The sequence below is a fragment of the Hypomesus transpacificus genome, chromosome 9 (assembly GCF_021917145.1).
Source record: "Hypomesus transpacificus isolate Combined female chromosome 9, fHypTra1, whole genome shotgun sequence".
Taxonomy (NCBI): Eukaryota; Metazoa; Chordata; class Actinopteri; order Osmeriformes; family Osmeridae; genus Hypomesus; species Hypomesus transpacificus.
Genome location: NC_061068.1, coordinates 7,993,895 through 8,014,040, shown reverse-complemented (window position 1 = coordinate 8,014,040; position 20,146 = coordinate 7,993,895). Strand labels below are relative to the sequence as shown.

General features: G+C 39.3%; 1 long non-coding RNA gene across 1 annotated transcript; it reads left to right on the top strand.

Moving 5' to 3' along the window:
* Positions 1–358: 358 nt before the first annotated feature.
* LOC124470693 lies at positions 359–19,532 on the top strand. The gene is made up of 3 exons (XR_006956446.1): positions 359–370; positions 3,883–3,886; positions 19,456–19,532. It is a non-coding gene; the product is annotated as an uncharacterized LOC124470693 (long non-coding RNA).
* Positions 19,533–20,146: the final 614 nt, after the last annotated feature.

The following is a 20,146-nucleotide window of genomic DNA, read 5'->3' as shown; positions in this document are numbered from 1 at the left end:
CTGTCCTCAAGAACCTCTATGAGGCTCTGTCTTGGGTTGGTGTCGTTTATGAACCTAGCTAGTAGACAGAATATCCCCCAGGGTGCCTCATTACTGTTGTTCCAGAGATGCAGAAACTAAAAACCCCTCGGAGGTGGTTTATTAATCCCACGCACGCCTCTACATCAAGTCCTATGTGTTTTGTTCAGTCAGATAAACAAAAAGAAATGGAATCAAGTCATCATACAGTAGATATCTTTAATGCCTTAGGCTCTCTGTAGGGGTATTCCAAAAGCATTTTCATCAAGAAATCCTTTCAAAGACAGGGGATCAGGACAGATGATAATCACCAAAGAATTATGGGAAAAGAAACAATGGTACCCACGTTTTAGTCAAAGTCAAGGAGCGATTAAACTGGCTGATGGAAAGCGTCCCACATGAGCGGACGTGTCAGAACCTGAGAAAGTTTGCTATCAGAGTAATGGGCCAGATATTCCTCTCCCTCGCTCCTCTCCTCCGCACCGCTAAGCTCTGCTCAATTAATCCAGCAGCTCTTAATGACCCTCGAAGGTGACTGGCTAGATAAGTACAATTACACTGGAAACAGGGGTGTTGCCAATTAGGCTTCAAGGCTCCCTCCCTCTCCTGCAGAGTGGCTGGCTGCATCCCACAGGGTCAGCCTGTTTGTGACTTCATTAGCCAGTGTCTAAAAATGGGAGAAGAACGCAGGCTGGCCCAGCTAGCCCCTCTGGTACAGTGTTCATGATCAAAAAGAGAGGTTTGGGCTTTGATGAGAGCACATCTTGGAAGTATGTGACAGAAGTCACTGTTTAGAAAGGGGTAAGACAGTATGTGTTGTTGTTTTGGGCTGTATGATTCACATACTAATCTAATTAGGTTCCTGTTTTGTTCTACATGTATGGCATAATAATAATGTTTGTCCCATGGGAAATCCCTTAATCTCTTCTTCACACCTGTACAGTAGATGATGATTATGGCTATCAGGATGATGATAAGAATGAAAAGGATGATAACGATGATGATGAGCATGATAATGATGGGGATGAGTATAGCTCAGCATAGAGCATTTGTCTGACAGAGCCAGAGGTCACAGGTTTAACTCCTCCTCTGCATGTTGTCTTGCTATCTCTCTCTCACCTTTGGCATGCTGTCCAATGCTGGTTGTTAGTTTGAGGATTTTTAATGGGAGTTCCTACTAAACTGCTAGCATTACATGCTTAATGACAACCCCCTCGATGAAGACGTCTGAGTCACTTGTTGTCAGCCAGGACAGGCGATGTGAGTAATGGGTGTAACTAATGCTGGTTGGCATCTCCCACTTTGGTCCCTCCCTGCCATCTGTCCCCTGCCACCCCTTGGGTGCACCGGGGCGCTCACAGCAGGTCTCGGTAATCACACATGCACTCCCTGGCAGCCAAACAACAGAATCCACACACTTCTCTAGTGATGCTGCCACAGCTGTGCTGTATACCGTGGTGCCACTGCCACTGAACGGAATGAAAGACAGTAATCTGAATGTGGTCACCTTCAGAGTCCAGGTTAGTGACTGAGTTTGGTAATGATAGAATGCTGAGTTCCAATGCAGAAAATGACTAGGAGCTGAAGTTTGCTCGTGTTCCCTGAATCAAAAATTCGAAATTTAATTCTGTAACAATTCTCAATTTGTGCTCTGAGCTGCAGGAGAAGGGAAGAACAACATGTATCTGTGGTCAGTGTGTTATGGGCTGGCTTTAGATAAGGTGGAGCATCCTGAAACTCATTACTGGTGCCTTAAAATGGCCCCTTAAGCCAAGTGAATACCTCAAAGTGTCTTCACAAGTGGGTTTACATACAGTAGAAGTATATCCATATTCCTTATGTTTTTTGTGTAGTTTGGATACTTTCTTTGTTGCCACTGTCCATGAGGGTTTTAGGTGTGTAGTTCTTAATGGATGGTTTCATGAGATAAGTAATGGGAAAGATAGAAAAGCAAACTGTCCCAAGTATGTACATGGTGACCTTTTTGTGTAAATTGCTAATTTGAATACATTTGAAACCACATTCATACAAGATTTGTTAGATATCATTATTTTGAAGCAATTGAGGTGCTCTTCTTCATACTTATCAGTAATGGAACTGTTTCATATTTTTAAATCCAATACACCCAAATTCTGACAGAATGTGTCAATAACTTGACTACACATAGTTGTTTGTCTGACAGTAAAGCATAAAACGTACCCATGGATCTCTACATGGAGAGACACAGGATCATCGTGTTTTTCCTTTAAGGAGGTCCTAGATTTGTATAACAGGCATAATTCCAAAAAATGTATGTGTATTATTGATGCCTCTTAAGCCTTTATCGTGTAAATCATGAGAAGCAATTCTACAAATTGCACAACAGAGGGGTTCCCAAATATCTATGAGAATCTTGGCTTTTTGGTATGCTCATCAGTCAATGTATGTGAAATGGGGTAACTCTATGTCTGCCCCATTCAATGTAAGCAATGGAGTTAGGCAGGGAAGCATGTTATCTCCCTTTCTTTGAAATATTCATGTGGATGATCTATCAAAGCTGCTAAACAACTGTGGAACAGGCTGTATGGTTGGGAACACCATTATCAACCACCTGACGTACGCTGATGATCTGGTGATTCTTTGTCCATATAATGCTGGCCTTCAACAGTTACTAAGGGTCTGCTCCCAATATGGCTCAGACTTTGACATTAAGTACAATTCTCAGAAGAGTAATATTATGATTGCTAGAAGCACAGAGGACAATAAACTGTCATTTCTTGCTTTCTTTCTGTCTGGTATTGTCCTCAATGTGGCATATAATGATGGCATGAGGCTCCTGCTTAAAATGCCACGATGGAGCAGTGCAAGCCAAATGTCTGTAAGTGTTGATGTATCTACCTGTCCTGCTGTACTCAGGAATCTCATGTACAGATGTACTGTATGTGTAGGTTAACTGAGTCATTCAACAGCATCATTGCAACACTAGTGAACCCCGCAATGAGTGCGGTTAGGTTCATTTCGAGATTGTGGAACTATTGGCGTTTTAGTCTATACGCTAATATCTAAACATTCATTTTGTGTATTTTTGAACTCTGACTGTTGTAGTCAATTCTTATTGTATTTGTTGTATCTTGTATTTGTATGTCTTTTGCTATGTTTTGTATTGTGCTATGGACCGTTTTTTGTGTGTCTGGAATAAATAATTAATAATCCCTACATTACTGTAAGTGGATCCTCGATTATTCCTAGTTGAAAATGTATTAGGTGTGTTGTTCTCAGAGAGTCATTTGAAACCATCTAGGTGGGTATGTTGTTAACCATCAGATTTGCCAGGGACGGCTGCATCAGCGTCAGCCTGCCTCCTGGTCATTAGTGGAGATTTGGCAGTAGCCTTTCTGATGGAGTTACTATTCATTGTCTCTTATACCGTTTAAACAGGCCTGGATCAAGCATGGTTGGAAGAAAGAAACGTGAAAGTGAACCTTACTCTTGGGATTCATTTGAACTGTTGTCTTTGATAAGTAGATCTGTTTTACCCATGTGATTATCTTGTTATAATGGCATTGTCTGTGGGTGGGATATACTGTATATATTAGGCATGAAAGTGGACATTTTGTACTCAAAGTTGATGTGTTAGAAGCAGCGACCAACAGGGCCACATTGTGATGGCTCGGCTGACTCAGGGCATCTCCAGAACTGCAGCACTTGGGTTGCTCCCGGTCTGCAGTGGTCCGAGGAAAAGCGGGGAACCGGCGACTGGGTCATGGTTCACTGATGCACGTGGGGAGCAAAGACTGGCCCGTGTGGATCTGATCCAACAGATGTGTTACTGTCGCTCAAATGAATGAAAAAGTTAATGCTGGTTCTGGTAGAAAGGTGTCAAAGCACAGTGCATTGCAGTTTGTTGCGTATGGAGCTGCGTAACCGCAGACTAGTCAGGTTGCCCATGCTTACCCCTGTCCACTGCTGAAAGTGCCTACAATGGGCATGTGAGCATCAGAAATGGACCAAGGAGCAATAGAAGAGGGTGGCCTGGTCTGATGATTCACGTTTCCTTTAACATCACGTGGATGGCCAAGTGGATGTGCGTCGTTTACCTGGGGAGCACATGGCACCAGGATGCACTACAGAAAAATACAAGCCGGTGGAGGCAGAGTGATGCTTTGGCCAATGTTCTGCTGGAAAACTTCAGGTCTTGCCATTCATGTGGATGTTACTTTGACACATATCACCTACCTGGGCAATGTTGCAGACCATGTACACTCTTTCATGGAAATGGTATTCCCTAATGGCAGTGGCATCTTTCAGCAGGATAAAGCATCCTACCACAAAGTACATATCTTTCAAGAATGGTTTGAGGAGCAGATCAACTAGTTCCAGGTGTTGACTTGGCTTCCATATTTCCCAGATCTCAATTCAATTGAGCACATGTGGGATGTGCTGGACGAACAAGTCTGATCCATGGAGGCTCCACCCTGCAACTTACAGTCATAGTGCCAGATACCACCTTCAGATGTCTAGAGGATTCCATGCCTCAATGGGTCAGGGCTGTTTTGGCTGCAAAAGGGGGAACTACACAATATTAAGCAAGTGGTCATAATGTGATGGCTGATCTGTGTTTTCTGGATCACCTTGGACTTGAAGGTCATTATTTATGTCATGACATTTGGTTTTGCCCATGCCCAAGGCAGGTATGAAAGGCCTTATCCGATGTTTTGGCCAAGGCCATCAAAGACCAACTTTTAAACATATCCTCGTCTCATGGTCCATATGCAGGTCATGTCTGTCAAGCCAGAAATAAGCATTTTTGGGCACATTCAATTGTATCCATAACTGTTAAAGAAATACTTCACCTCTATTATGAAAACGACATTTGTGTTTATGGTTACCTTTAAGAAACCTCTCAACATGTGTCAGAAATATTAATCTATCAAGCATTGCACAGTCAGTCGGTGAACAAGTTTAAGAAAGCTTTATTGCTTGTGGCCGGCCCACAAGGAGACAAAAACATCACACGCCATTGTGCTACAAAGTTTGTCTGGTTCACAAGTCTTCAAGTAAGACTATATATTGGTGAGAAGTCTCCTCCCCTGCATATCAGCTGTCAATATGATCGATCCCAGAAACAGAGTGCGCGTGCACGTGGAAACTTACAGAGTTCTCTGACCCTAGGCTTGACCATATGATTCACTCAGCACAGATAAGGTTAACACATTTATTTCACTTCTAGCATACTAATGGTCAACCTAGGTCAGTTTGTCTGTGTAAGCCTCGTGTCATCTATAGATCATGTGGGGAGAGGGTTCTCTGCTGGCAAGGAATGCTGAACACAGAATCATTCTTATTACAGGATAACAGTTACATCTTCAATTTTTCCAACAACATGACCCACATAATCATGTTCGTATCTGAAAATGTCCATAATAATTCTGCTTTCAACGCATTCCGCTTGCTACATATATTAGCTTAATTAATTAGACGAATTAGTCCCATGAAAGCATCAAAGAAACGTGTGATTCAGTGAAATGTACAAATCAGATTAACCAAAATGTATTCCTTTATAATCTAATAAATGGAGTACTTGGATTGTGCAATTTGCTTATCAAATCATTGAATCACTTGATACTTCATACTATATCTTGATGAACATATAAGCTCTGGAGAAAAAACATGTTATGCACTTTTTATAGGGACTGCCACTGTATCATTGTGACGCATGACATTCAAGTGGGTGGTCTTGTCTCTTTGGCTCCCCCTACTGACTGTGTATTTTAAAAAGCCATGCTAAGCATATTAAATTATACAGAAGTGACAGTGTTGCAACAGGCTTGATCTAAGTAAAATGCTACTGATACACTCATTCTGAAATACAAGGATAGGATTTCATGTAGAACTTACCCTTCCATGGACCAATTTAAACAAGGCGGGACATGAAGTCATGAATGATTGATCCAGCTCAGACCCTAGGTTCAGCCAAAGTTTAACTGAAGGGAATAATTGAGTCCTGTTAAACATGATTTAAACAGTGGGCATGCTTGGTAGAAGTGTTTGGGCCCTGAAGCTGCATCCACAGCTATCATTGGTGTGTTTTTTCAGTAACACTAACCCTATCCCTCCAGTCAAGGGCTGCTGCTGGTGATAAGGAGATTGCAGGGCCAGACCTTATGACTGACATCCTCCCTCCATCACCACTTGCATTTCCCTGCTTTACGAAGAGACATCAGGATGCACTGGCCTAAGGCAGGTAGCTCCTCTCCACTTCATTCCACCTCAACGATTCTCTCATCTATGAGCTCTCTCCTCTTATCCCCCCTTCTCGCTCTCTTTCGCTGTCTAGCCCTTTTTTTGTCTGTCTTTCTGTAATTCTCTCTTTCAATCTTTCTTTTTCTCTCCATAACTTATCTGTTCTTCCATTCCCACTTTTGAACGTAAGTTTGGACGTTGAGGGTGATGGCTGTCCTTCCCCACATCTACCAAATAAAATGTTATCGAACTTAATTAATAAAGTTAATGAATTGCAAATTGTAAAAATACAGTGGAAAATACAGCAATACAACATCAATTAAAAAAATATACATTAATAAATTATACTTAAAATAAATACATTTAGAAGGATTACTGTAAGAGAAAGCTATGGTAAAAAGGACTAAGCTAAAAAAAACTGACAGGCAACAAATGAAGGGCCTTTGGGAAAGGTGAGATGTGTGCTCTCCTTCTGGTTTTAGTTAGCTCATGTGCTGCCACTTCATCTGTAGCATTAAAGCTGACATGAATTCAATCAATTCATTGAACTAGCGTTTCAAAATAAGAGTATATCATTGGGAGATAAATAGTTGTCCAGTTGTGTGTCATTGGCATTGCTATGAAAATGAAGCTCATGTTTTCTGATATTTCCCAGTGGCAGCAGAAGACTCAACACTGGTACCAGAATGAAACCTTAAAGAACCTCACACATTATGCTATAGATTTAGCCAAGGAGTGATCACCTATGCAGACAAAATAGTCTCGGCTGAACAGCTAACATTTCGGTGTTTGAATACTAAATACTCAATAATTTTACTTTTGTACTGTACCAAGTTTTCAATTGGCCTGAAACTGTTTAGCACTGGAGGATACATGATACTTTTATTTTGAAGAGGTTTCATAATAGTTTTCAGTGCCAGGGAGAAAAAACCCGTCAGCAGGGAGTGATTTATAATGTGTTTACAAACCACCAGACCCCTGGTCTAGGGAGACAGCCATTGTTGTGGTTTGAGAAAAGAAAGTTCTTCAGTTTCCTGTCTACATTCTTTTCTAGATTTTCAATATATTTTCAGCATTATGGTATTTTTCAACTGCATGTCATAACAGCAAAAATATACAATCAAATTGACTTTTCTTCAGTAACGTGATTCAAATTTGAATCACTCTGAATTGCTACCTAGTCAAAATGAAATGAAAAATGTAATATTGTGTCACATTGTGTGCCCCCAAAGAGGTGCCAGACTTGAATTGAATACAAGCTGTTGCAGACCACTCTGAGCTTTAACTTGTCCCATCATGTGTCCTCTCCAACATTACCTGCCATTTTTGTAAATTCACCTGCGCTGCATGAGTCACAGCTCACTAGCCACTTGTTGAATTGTGTGCAGTTTACATAAGGACCAGAAATCTTTTACAGCCCTAAGAAAACAATGAGAGTGCTAATTGAGCACCACCTTGTCAGCACACTGAATTAATGAGCCATTCTTACAGGGGTTGAGATGCTAAACACTGTCAACAAGATTATGCGTGAGAATGTACTGTAACTCATAGAGACTCTAGCTTTCTGTTCTACGTAACAGGACAGGCACGGTCAGAAGAGAGAGAAAGACAGGTACACATGAAGGCTATTCTCATTCTGCTTAAATTGATGCAAGAAGCTGAACGTTGCTTACTAATTAGCCTAATCATCCCCAAGGCCCCCTGAGGACTAATTGTGCCTTAATGAGGAAATTATGTTAAGGAACAGGTCTTTACATAAGTATTAAGTCGAACACAAGATGCACTCAATTTAGAAATGTGTATGTCTTTGTTTTTGTAGTTGTGTTTTGAGTCTTTTGTTACTCATAACTAGTCTGCAAAGAGCCTAGCTGTGGTTACAGTAGAGAAGTAAGTGTCTGTGGTGAGGGAGGGGTGGGTGGGGTCACATTTAATTGTTTTCCGAGTTCGGCACGTGGGGTTTATTATGCATACACCAGTTCCTGGTGACAATAAACAAAAAATCTGAAAGCTGATTCATGAAAAATATATGCAATACAACACACAATCTATATGACTATGATATATGACTATGCAATACAACACATGACTTATATGACTATAATATATGACCATGCAATACAACACATGATTTAAAAATGGTATTGATTAGTTTAAAGCAAAGATTTATTCAAGAAAATAAATCTTTGCACACACATTTGTTATATATACATTACACAGTAACAGTAATTACATTCTGAATTACTCAAAATGATAGATATTTGAACCATTAGGCTTTTAACTGCTTTAATTAAGTTTTTCTATTAACTCCTCAATCCATCACTAAACTATTTACAGTATGAGCAATATGCCATAATACAAATAGAAAGCTAATGCTGTTAGAATATAATAATTTCTTAAATCACTATTGGCCTCAATTACTTTTCACTGTAATCACCATCGTGTGTTTCAACCACACTTTCACAAGCGTGTTTCACTTCTCAGATTGGGTTTTTGTTGCTTAAATCTACACTTTACTGACAAAATGCGCGAAATAATGGACCATAGGGCACAATGAAAAAATCTGGTCTGCCAAAGACTTAGATACTCAAAACCATGGACACACAAAGACACCACACACACACACATGCCCACACACACACGCCCACACACACACCACTATCAGTGTTTACCAGGTTTAGGCAGCCAGTGTCACTAATAAGATTCATCGGAGCTGAATAGCCTAATGGGCAGCTTCTCATTATAGCCAGATATAATAAGGAACAGTCACCAGCAGACTGGGCATCATTAGACCTGTGGGTGGAAAACTAGTCTTGGGTCATAACCTCTCCATTTTTACACAGCTCACCACCTCGGTGCTGCTTTCAAATGATCTGATAACTACCTGAATTTCTCTATTTTGAAGCGCACTACTGTAAACTAACATGCCTGTGCATTTTAGGAGAATTTTTCTTTTTCAAACTAAATACTGAATACCACTAATGGGATTGTTGTCCAAAGCAGATTCAGATGACTGTAAGCAGATTCAGACCCTTAGTGTACTGATTAAAAGCCAATGGCTCATTTTAATGTATTTTCGGTTGGATGAGCTCAGAATGTCATTTAAACAAACCTTTTGCACTAGAGACTGACAGTATTTTTGTATGCAGCATAATTAATGAATGTTGACTGATATTAAAGTCTCTCCTGTTTTTTCCTTGACAAAGCTGTGTTCCAGTCTTACAGGTAGCAGACATGGTTGTTATGGTGTTTACAGTCTCCTGTTGGTTCTCTACCATGGCTAAATAAACTGCTTCTGTGTCCTCACTCTCAATCACTTATAAATCTACCCTTCAAGATGTCCCAAAAGTATTATCATAGACATTTTTACTAATTTAAAATAAACTTAGCTACTTGTGGTATTAGTTTTATAGCTCAACAATTGTCACAGTGCCCAAGGAGACATCAGTTACTATATAACTATGTAAAATATGTAGTAACAGCATTGTAATCATATAGGTACATTGGCTCATTGCCCCCAGACAAAAAAACAACAACATTCAATTATATAGTTATTAGGAGATCATGTCTATTTATAACGACACCTTTTCTCTTGCATTCGAAATGTTTTCTTTCAGTTTAGCAATCTAGCAATTCTTTAATTTAATCTTTCATCCCCAACATGTTTCACATATACTAAATGCCATATCAATGGCTCTAACGTTTTTACCCTAAATAGACATTGCCATTATGTAAACAAGAAACTGCTAAATGATAATACAAAGAGCATTTGTACATGTCCTGGGGCTGGTGCTCCTGGGTAGCTGATAGCATCCCTGAATGGGCTGAAATGGATGTGGCCAGGCTGGCTCCGGTGCTGCTCCTTCTCCATGCCAAATAACTGAGCTCGTACAGTGAAGTTTGTCTCATAACAAATTGGAGTAAAAGCCGGATTCTGGATTGTAGCTAGTAGGAGCCATGGCTGCTGCCCCATTCAGCTGTGCCATAGACTTGTGAACAGGGCAGCAGATGGCCCACTCCTCTCCCTAATGTCCCCCTCGTGTCTAACAGAGCTGCTGTCTTACAAATCTATCCATGAACTTTTTATTGGTCCTTTCATTGTTTCCTATTCCTGCTCAGTCTGGCCCTCTGGTTGAGATCGATTAAGGAAAAAGCCACGCTCAATTTATTATTATTCCCTTTTTTCCCCTTGACAGCTCAAAGAAATAGACTTTTCCCAACCACTAAAGCCAATTCATGTCCAAACAGATGTGCCATGTCGTGAGCTAAGCTTTGCCGCAGGGTTGAGCAGGCTAAATCTAATCTCCTCAACAGAATTACATTTTCATCATCAAGGCCCCATACCTGTTCACCTACTCAGCCCACAGGGAGAACGCAATTTTGGTTAATTTTACATTGACAATGCAGTGCATTGTTTCCAAACACTACTTGAACACCTGAGCCTGGAGAACAGCAGGACATTTGCCACGTACAGCTAAATTATTCTTACAAACAAACAATGAAATCCAGTTTGAATTGACTCTCAACATGAAATACCAACATGCAAATCAGCCTCTTCGTCTTGTCTTGGCCTATAAATACTGTGTTGTCAAACCATCAGAAGATATCTTGGAGTGCTTGGTGTTTCCACTCCACGCTCCCTGTTGTAATGTGTTTATGTAAAATGGCGGTGGAGATACAAACACAGGGGACTAATATACCTGAGGCAAAAGTAAGACTTTACACTTGAAAGTGAACTGCATTACTTATGCATTAGGTATGCCAGCCTCTCTTTGAAGAATCAAAAACATTCATATTTTTCCACCAAGTTGGTAAAATATAATATACAGATAAAATCAATTATTAATGTGTAAATGTTTATTTGACTTCAGAAACTAGCATAGCAAAGGTTTTAATGTGATGAAAATGTTCCTGCAAAAGCCATGCAAAAACAATAAACTACTATAAGAGACATTATTTTCAAGTTAAGAACAATATTTTCAAGTTTTGTTAACCCTGGTTGACTCCATGGCATTTTGGAATAACAAGTCGGGCCTCTGTATTGTGCATGCATGTCTAAGCTGTAAGGATTACTGATGCTCTGTTGTCCATTCTTGGTGCAAACCATTGGTAGGAAAGATAAGGGAGTGTATAATGCAACTAAATACCAATGATGGAAGTTTGCAGATAGAGTGACCCAGTTGGCCATAACAAGGCTATTTCAGTCAGCTAGAGAGTTCAATTTTTCCGTAATGTTTCGTTCCACAATTCATCTCTGACACATAAATTGTATTTGAGCCGGATCTTTTAAGGGCTAAAGTGAAGTCCCTCCTCTGCGATGTCAAATGACCTCTGGAACAATTTGATTATGATGTTCAGCTGACAGACAGATTTATCATGGAAGTGGTGCCGTGTAATGGATACAGTATGAGCACTTCTCTGGCGACATTGTAGGAAGGGGGATATAGCAAGGGACGGGCGGGGTAGGGAAACGGAACCAATGATCGACATGAAGGCTCGAAGGCTCTGGTAAGTAATCCATTTACAGCTTGGCAAATGCTAACGGGTGACTGATCATACACTCACTGAGACACTTGTGAAGGTAAACATGAAGGATGCCTTTAGAATCATTATGATATCTTTACTGCACTAATGGTAAATCTTTCTCTGAAGTGTGAAGTTTACCTACATTAGGTAACTCAACAGTCATTAAAAGACTAGGGGTTTTTTTCTTCCAGAATGACTGTTGGGTTGAAATGCAACCCCTACTATTTTACAGATAATCAGATGACTTTCCTAAGCATTACCTAGGTATGGAAACACCAATGCCCTGTCAAACGAGTGGCAGGATATGCATATTCCCAGGAGCTCATTTCCAGCCATTTAGAATTAAATGAGACTTGGTGGAGTTGAATCGAGGCTACATCCTTCAGCCATCTCTCCTGACAGTTATTTTATTATGTGTTGCAGGGATTGACGTGGTCGTTTGAAATAGTGACGGACACCTCTGATGTTTGTTGGGAGACCACTGTAAATACTTTTAGGGTTAGGGTTATTGGATAGGGTTAGATTCAAAGATTTAGCTGAGGTAAACAATAAAGACTAGGGTTTGAATGAAAAACAAACAGCATGGATTTAATATTTATTTATATCCTTATATGTGCCAAACCAAACAGTTGGCGAAAATAAATAGTTTTCTTTTGTTAACATCTGGTAATTCTGTAAGAAGATTATCCAGTATCATAGTGTACATGCTTGAAAGGTAATTTATGACTCAAGATGACCTTTCGGCAAATGATCAATTAATGTCTTTCCATGCTTGTATTCAGCCCTTTCAATAATATTGGATCAATACAAACTGAATTATGTTCCCAGATTGTAATTTTATTTACAAAAAGAAAAGAACAGGCAATAAGAGAGGATCCATGTCTGTGTCCATCAGACTTTGCAGACATTGGATGTCAACAAGTAGAATAGGAACACTGATTGGCTGGCTTGAAATATTCATGGTGTCCTTTGCAAATTATGTAGAGAGGCTGTTAAAATTCTTAAGAATTCCTGTCCATAAGGACTAAGATAAGAACCGCTTGCACTTCTGAACCAAATCTTTGAGGGCATCAATTACATAACATATGACAGAGAGTGCCACTCTTAACTAGTGTGTAATTTGGTTTGAAATCCCGATTGTATCTTAATGATTCATAAAAGGATTCCCCAGTGAATAGACAATCGTAATATTTCTTTATCTAATGAGCGTATTCCTAAGTTGCGCACAGGAGTGGGGGGTTTTCAGATGTCAGTAACATTCAACTTGGAAATCCTCTTACACGACTGTGTTGTTATTTTAAGATATCCTCATCATGAATCTTATAATAAGAGAGATTGCACTCTGCATTTGAGAATATGTCTTTAGATAATTAAAATGGTATTCATGAAGAAAGATATTCTGTCTGTGAGCATGCTTTCATAAAATGAAGCTGCCATTACGTTTTACAGATTTGACAACTATGCAAATCAATACCAGTCCATAATCTAAAACATATTTCATAGTTGAAATACGTCAGCCATCTACAGATGAATCATTACCCTGTTTGAAATAATTTTACAGTTGACATTTCAGCGGGTGTCATAAAGAGGACCTTCATTACATTCATCATCAACATTCTGTTATCAAAGCTGTCCACCTGTGGATTGTTTACATTCACAAATGTATCATAGATTTGTCATAGATCACGGCAAACATGGTGCAAATAATTGAAGTCATAAACATTACCGTTTTTATTTCCAAAGATCTTATTATCTTACAGTACTTTCAGCGAAGAGTGCGAAGAGTACGAAGAGTACCGTGAAACGTATTTCAAATGTAGGATAAACGGTACTTTAATATAAATCATAAAATTGTGAGCTCAGTTTGGAAAACTATATTTGTAAACATACACATGTACATACAGTCTCTTTGAATCTGGAATAAAATGATTACTCTAAATCTGATTGCGGATGTTTGTGAGAACCATGCTCCTGTTTCTTGTACCCCACCAGTCTGTCTCCCCCTCTGTTGTAGTGCTGACACGGTAGCCGCAGATTTGAGTCCCAGTGTAGCAGAGTGATCAATACATTGGGACTCATTCGGACCTGCAAACAGCAGTGTGAAACAGGCCCTGTTCAAACTCCACAGAATTGCCTGTTCAGGGTAAAATCAGTCAATTAAGTCCAACAGAAAATGTTCAAGATATTGATTTAACAAGCTGAAATGTGTCCTTTCAGCAATACTATGGGTCAAATATGCACTGAACTCATGTTTTTGAATCAATAGAATAGGATTGCAGCAATATCTGTAGTCCTTCTCAAGGACCTTGGAGATGGAGTGTGACTATTAGAGCCTCAGTGCATGGTTGTCTGTGCCTGTGTTTGTGCATGCATGGGTACATGTGTAGGCTTCTGAATGTGTGTAAGAAGAGACCATGCTCTTGATGTCTCACTCCATTTTCAAACATACCCAAATAAGCACAACCAATAGTAGTAGAGATAGCGGTATCCAGAAACATCCATGGGTATACATGCCTGACACTGACAATGATGCCAATGCAATAAACTGCAAATTGCGCAAACTGCAAAAAGCACTTGATTCATACTGACCCTGGAAAATTGCTAATTTATTTAAGAGAGCAGGACTTGAGGGTGGACAAGCAGAGCATATGATTAAGTGATTTATGCACTGCTGTTTACTCTCTTCCAAGCCTACTACATACCACACAGACTTGTGCTAATGAGCATCTCTGTCAGTGTGAGACAGATCTAAGCCTGTGCAAACTTTAATGTTAAAGTTTATCTGTCTCAGACAATGCTCCAGGCCGCTACCCAAGCTCAGACTGAGGTGTTCATTCAGGAGGGAATTCTGCCCCTTATCTCTCGTCAGAGGGCTATCATACGATAGTTTATATCTCACAGTTGTACCATGACACGGTAGATAATTCCATTTTACTTACAAACACTGGCTTTTTTTGTCCATCTGGAAAAAGGAACATTTGTTTGCACCTTACCAGATCTTCAGTCCAATGTATTTGTGGTACTCATACAGGATGCAAAAAGGCTAACCGTTAGCATGTATGTGAATCCCCATCAATCACGTTATTTGATGTTCTACCCAAAGTTAGTTCAGACCATTGTTTATATGAAGGAGGCCTGTGTGTGTAAAAAAAAGCCCTTTCCTTTGTCTTGCCCGCTCTGTAATTGATCAAATGGGATCTGATTCTGGAAGATTACTGCCTAGGGGCAGCTCTGTAGACCAGTTGGGGAGGCTTTGTGGTGAAAAGGTCAGCAGATTGCTGGAGTTAGAGCATGAAAGAAGGATTCCACTATGTTTACTGGAGGACAACAGAACCCCGGCTCCCTGGTGGGCAGTACTCAACTGTGTGAGATGAAAGAATGTGAGCATATATTTTTATTTTGTCACATGTATGAGGCAGTTTCCAAATCCTTAGGATATTCTGCAGAGCTCAAAACAATATCTTGTGTTTTCCAGTAGTCTCAGTAGTTTTTTGTGTTTGAGAGGAAAACAGATTCACATTTATATTTTCTCTCTCACCCCCATATTTATATTACAGTTATCTCTATTCCACTCTATCCCTCATCCTCATTACAGTAATAGTAAATACCAAACCACTTCCTTACCTTGTGAATTAGTAAGACGTTCATTGTTAAGATTTCTTTTTACATTTGAATGACTTTTCTTCATTCAGTACTGTACATGACTGGGTAAACTCACATACTGTAAATTCAATTGACCACTACGTCTGTCTGTTATTTTTATTTTTCAATTAAATAATATGAAGTAATGGCCCAAGAGACTGAAAAAGAACAATTGAGGCCTAGACTTATCAATGACATACAGTTCATATGTTTTGTGACATCTCTAAATGAAATGATAAATTACTTACTTGGGTTCAAGTATGTGTATGTGGGTTTTTGTGTTATAGCCTTGTGATTCATGCACATAGACAATTTAAAGATTGTGGTTCCTGTTGGTGTATCAGCTAAAACACCATACCCAAAACACACAACATGGAATACAATGCAACAATAAGTAAAATAAATGTTTCCCTTTTATACAGAGCATTTATGAACCCAAATGCAATTCTACATATGATGAGCAAGTTAATAATGATGTGGCAGCAGTATCATATTCATCACACACACGTCACTCAGTTCATCGTTGAGCTGAAAGAATGAAGAAGGGTAAGAAAAACAATAATGTTCCTGAGGTCTAAATTGTGTTTGCTGATAGCGCTATCGCTTGACTGGATGTTGATGGATATTACTTTCCATGCCATTCCCCAGGCAAGCACAGCCTTTTGAAATGAGCGATTGTGTGATGCTCCTCTTAAACTAGTTCAGCATGGCATCATTCATCATCCGCTCCTCTGCCAGTAGGGAGCTGTGAAGTCCCCAAGTCTGTAAGTCGCTATGGGGTTACATGGAGAGACGTTTCTAATGAATCTTACAGTGCCACAGTTTTCATCCAATACCACTCTGATCCATATCTGAAACATTCTCTCAAACTTCAGACAACATGAAAAATCAAATTTGCTTTTGTATTTTGAAAAATGCATTAATAAACAGTACTGGTGCAGAGCTTACTGCACTACTGATTGTATGTGGCACAAAGGAGAATACAAGTATGTATTTAATATGTACAGTGTTTTTAGATGTGTTTGGATCATCCCTGGTATGTCATATTGTTATTTTGATGTACAGAGAGGTGCTCTAAGCGTGCAAGAGAGGTTAGGACAACCAGTCACCACACAAGGACAACTCCAGGGTAATGACTTTTTATTTAATCACATCTCCAAGGGTTCCACAACCAGGCTTTTTCTAGGGATGGCACATTTACACATACAAGATTTGTAGAGAAGGTCTGAAACCTTACGACAAAGAGTGGTACAGAGCATGTGTAAAATCTGTGATTTACATACAATCATGGCCAAAAGTATTGTCAATGACAAACATTTTGTGTTTCGCTACGTTTTGTGCTTCAGTTGTTGTGGTGTTGATTCATACTGTTTCAGGATTATTGTGCAGATTGATCAAATGCATTTGGAATAAGAAATTTGGCTCCAATCATGATAGTATACTAAATGATATACTATAGGCAAGTGTTGGTGAGATGCTGAAGCCTTTCCTCTGAGAATAAGTAAAGAAACAAGAATCACATGTGTATTACTTCTCTGGTACCTTAAAAAAAATGTGTCTTAAATGACTGCAAATGACGATGTGACATCAAAAGTGTTCTTTTTGTCTCTTTGTTGTTGCGCCCTCTTTTTCCCAAAGTGTTATTGCTAATGAGCACGACCCTGTGGAAAGCTTGCTCTGCTATCGAACAGAACAGCAGCAACGTGGGATCCTGACAGTTGACAGAGAGAGAAAGATAAATGGAATAGAACAGAACTGCAGTATGCTGAATAATTTAGTGCAGAGTCCCCAGCAAAGATCTGACTACTCCCTCGTTTAGGAAGATTAACAGAGGCGACAAATCATTCTGGTGTCAATCTTTTCACACTTTCCTATGAAGTAAAACTATGAATAATTCTCCTTTCATATCTCCAACAGCAGTCATTCTTTATGTGGGCCCCTTCTTTCTCATCCCTCTGCTTTATTTTTCAAAAAATAAAAAAGAGAGAACTGCATTTGTTATCCTATGGACTGAGGGCCTGTGCTTTCATTAATTGTATCTCTAAGCTGTTCTTATCTCCCTCATTCAAATTCTGCCAACGCAGCAACTTTGGAAACAGTTATTTAGAGAACATAATTTGTACTGGCCCTTGATCTACATATGATGATAAAACATGGAGCTTACAAGGCAGAAGATGAGTGTCTTTACCAGTGTTGAGTAAAATAAGAGTTGAAATTATACCATGACCTCACAGAAACCACTGACACTCTCTTAAAGGGTGTCTTAAAAGAAGTTACAAGTCCTAGACTTCCCTAAAACAATGGGGTATTGTCCTCTGTAACATCCTTTTAGAGAGCATATCTTGACTTAATGTGTAAATCAAGCACACACCACCTCCATGATGGCACTGTACTGGTGCAGTCCTAGTATCCTTAGGAGGCCATAGATCTCTGTAAAGATAGCACAGCATCAATCTTTATGGGCTGCTGTCCTCCATCATGGCCACAATTACACATCCAAGGCTAAAGATCAAAGTTTTTTTTCTGAGCATAACTTCACCTCTTTCTCCTCCCTCCATCTCCTGGCCTCTCACTGCTGTGAGATATGATGTGAGGCCGCTGTGTGTACAGAGAGGCTGGCTAATTGCGGAGCAGTGCACCTGAGGAGTTGAGGGATAAACATCGAGCCCTCTAATTCCACCTCCTTTCGTTTCCTCTCTCTCATAGGAGAGGCTGGTGTGCTGAAAATGATTTGCCTGGAAGCCTTGTTTTTATCCATGCTCATCAGCAGTCATGGCACTATTTACAGTTTTACTCCTTAGCTTAAATAATAATATGTAATAATCCACTGTATGTACATTTACATGCAAAGCGGTTGTGTATTTGTTGTCTAATCATGTTGTACACATAAATTAATTTAAATATGTTTACAAATAACATGTTCAAACAGCGATTTCAAAAGCAGATGCTTTCCTTTGTACTTTCTCCTCTTAGATAACAATGGACACTCTTGTAACACATGCTATGTAAATTCCTTAGATAAGGTTTTTACTAGCAGTTGCTTTTGAAAGGAAAAACATTTGTTTGCTTTATTGTTATTAAGCTTTAGTCAGTTTAATTATATCTCCTATTTGTCTTTACAAAATATTTTTCGAATAATGTACCTTGATTAAGGAATAATTGGAGATAGCATTAAGGACATTATTTAATTCACTACAATTATCCAAGCAGAGTGGTCTTTTTGACACGCATTCATTACAGGAACCTGTGACTGATTGAAGAAGACATCTACATAGAAAAAAGAATGCACTCTGTGCTCCTAGAAAGAAGCTCCAAATTACCCAGCACGGAAAACTAATAAGTAATTACCCCATGAACTTGTATTAACACCAGTTTTTCCCCCCCTCAATTAAACACTTTTAAAGAGTAAGTTTACCCACCATTTGTAACAAGTACAGCTACATTGTCTTCTCTGGACTGTTTTCTTGACTCCCAGTCTTACAAACAATACATAATAAATGCAAATATTACATTAAATAATCCTGTAAAGCCTAGATTAAATTCAAAATGTAACTACGTTAATGTTAAGTCCAGTGCTGTGACTAGTGTCCAGATGAGAAAAGTGACATGGGTATTAATCACAGCATTGGAGCTGATTGCTTGTTAAGAGGACCACTGGAAAGATTACATGAAATGTCTTCTTGAAAACACAGCGTGGTTTTCTGTTAAGGGATCATTCATGTATTGATTACAGTTTTTCTCGATTGGTTACACACATTTTCTGAAGGCATACCTCGTACTCTCAGAACTCTACACACAAATCAAAAAACACACACACAATTAGCAAAACTCCTCACTTCTCCTGCAAAATGAAACTTTACATTCAAAAAAATGTTATTTCATCTCAAAATTGTATTTTGTTTTCAAATGACACACACAAACCATCATAGGTATAGACATTCATAAGAACCAGTTGAACACCAATGTGCTCAATGTAAAACACTTCTCCTCCATTCATCATGAAAACAGGGCTCACTTTGTCAAAACACAACACACAATTCACAGAACTAGACACACAAGTAGCAGAACACCTCCAATCTTTTGCAAAATGAAACACTTTGTTCAAAACTATACAATCATGTATAAAAAACAGTTTCTGTCACCGTATGCGACCCACATGGTTCATAAAATTGGACTCTGTTTGAACCAGTTACACACAAAATTTATGTTAAACACTTTTACACTAACTATTATTTTCCAATGATATAACCTGCTTGATTTTGTCAGAGATATTGTTCCAGTATAGTACGTACAAGTACATGAATGTTGACCAAAATACAAGTACATGAATATGTTGACCAAACACAACACACAAGACCAGTCCTGCACACTGCTGAAAACATTGACTGTATTTTTCCACATTGTCTACGTAAAGGTTGCATTTTCTGCCGAAAATCAGAACATATTTCAAATCAAATACTATAGTAGGTTACATAGTAGACAGTACAGAATTGTAGTTTTCACCTGTGCTCCTGTCAAAATGTCAAAATTACTGTTGCAACAGTATATCTGCTGAGGTTGGGCTGAACTCTCTGCCCAGCCTCTTTCAATGTTGCCCTATGGTTCACAACATGGTCAACCAATGTTCAATGTTGTTTGAATTTCATTAGATACTGTAAATGTGTCCTTATTCTTCCACGGCCTCCAGGTCTACCTCTCCCTCTCCCTACCTTCTTCCACGGGCTACCCCTCTCATCCTACC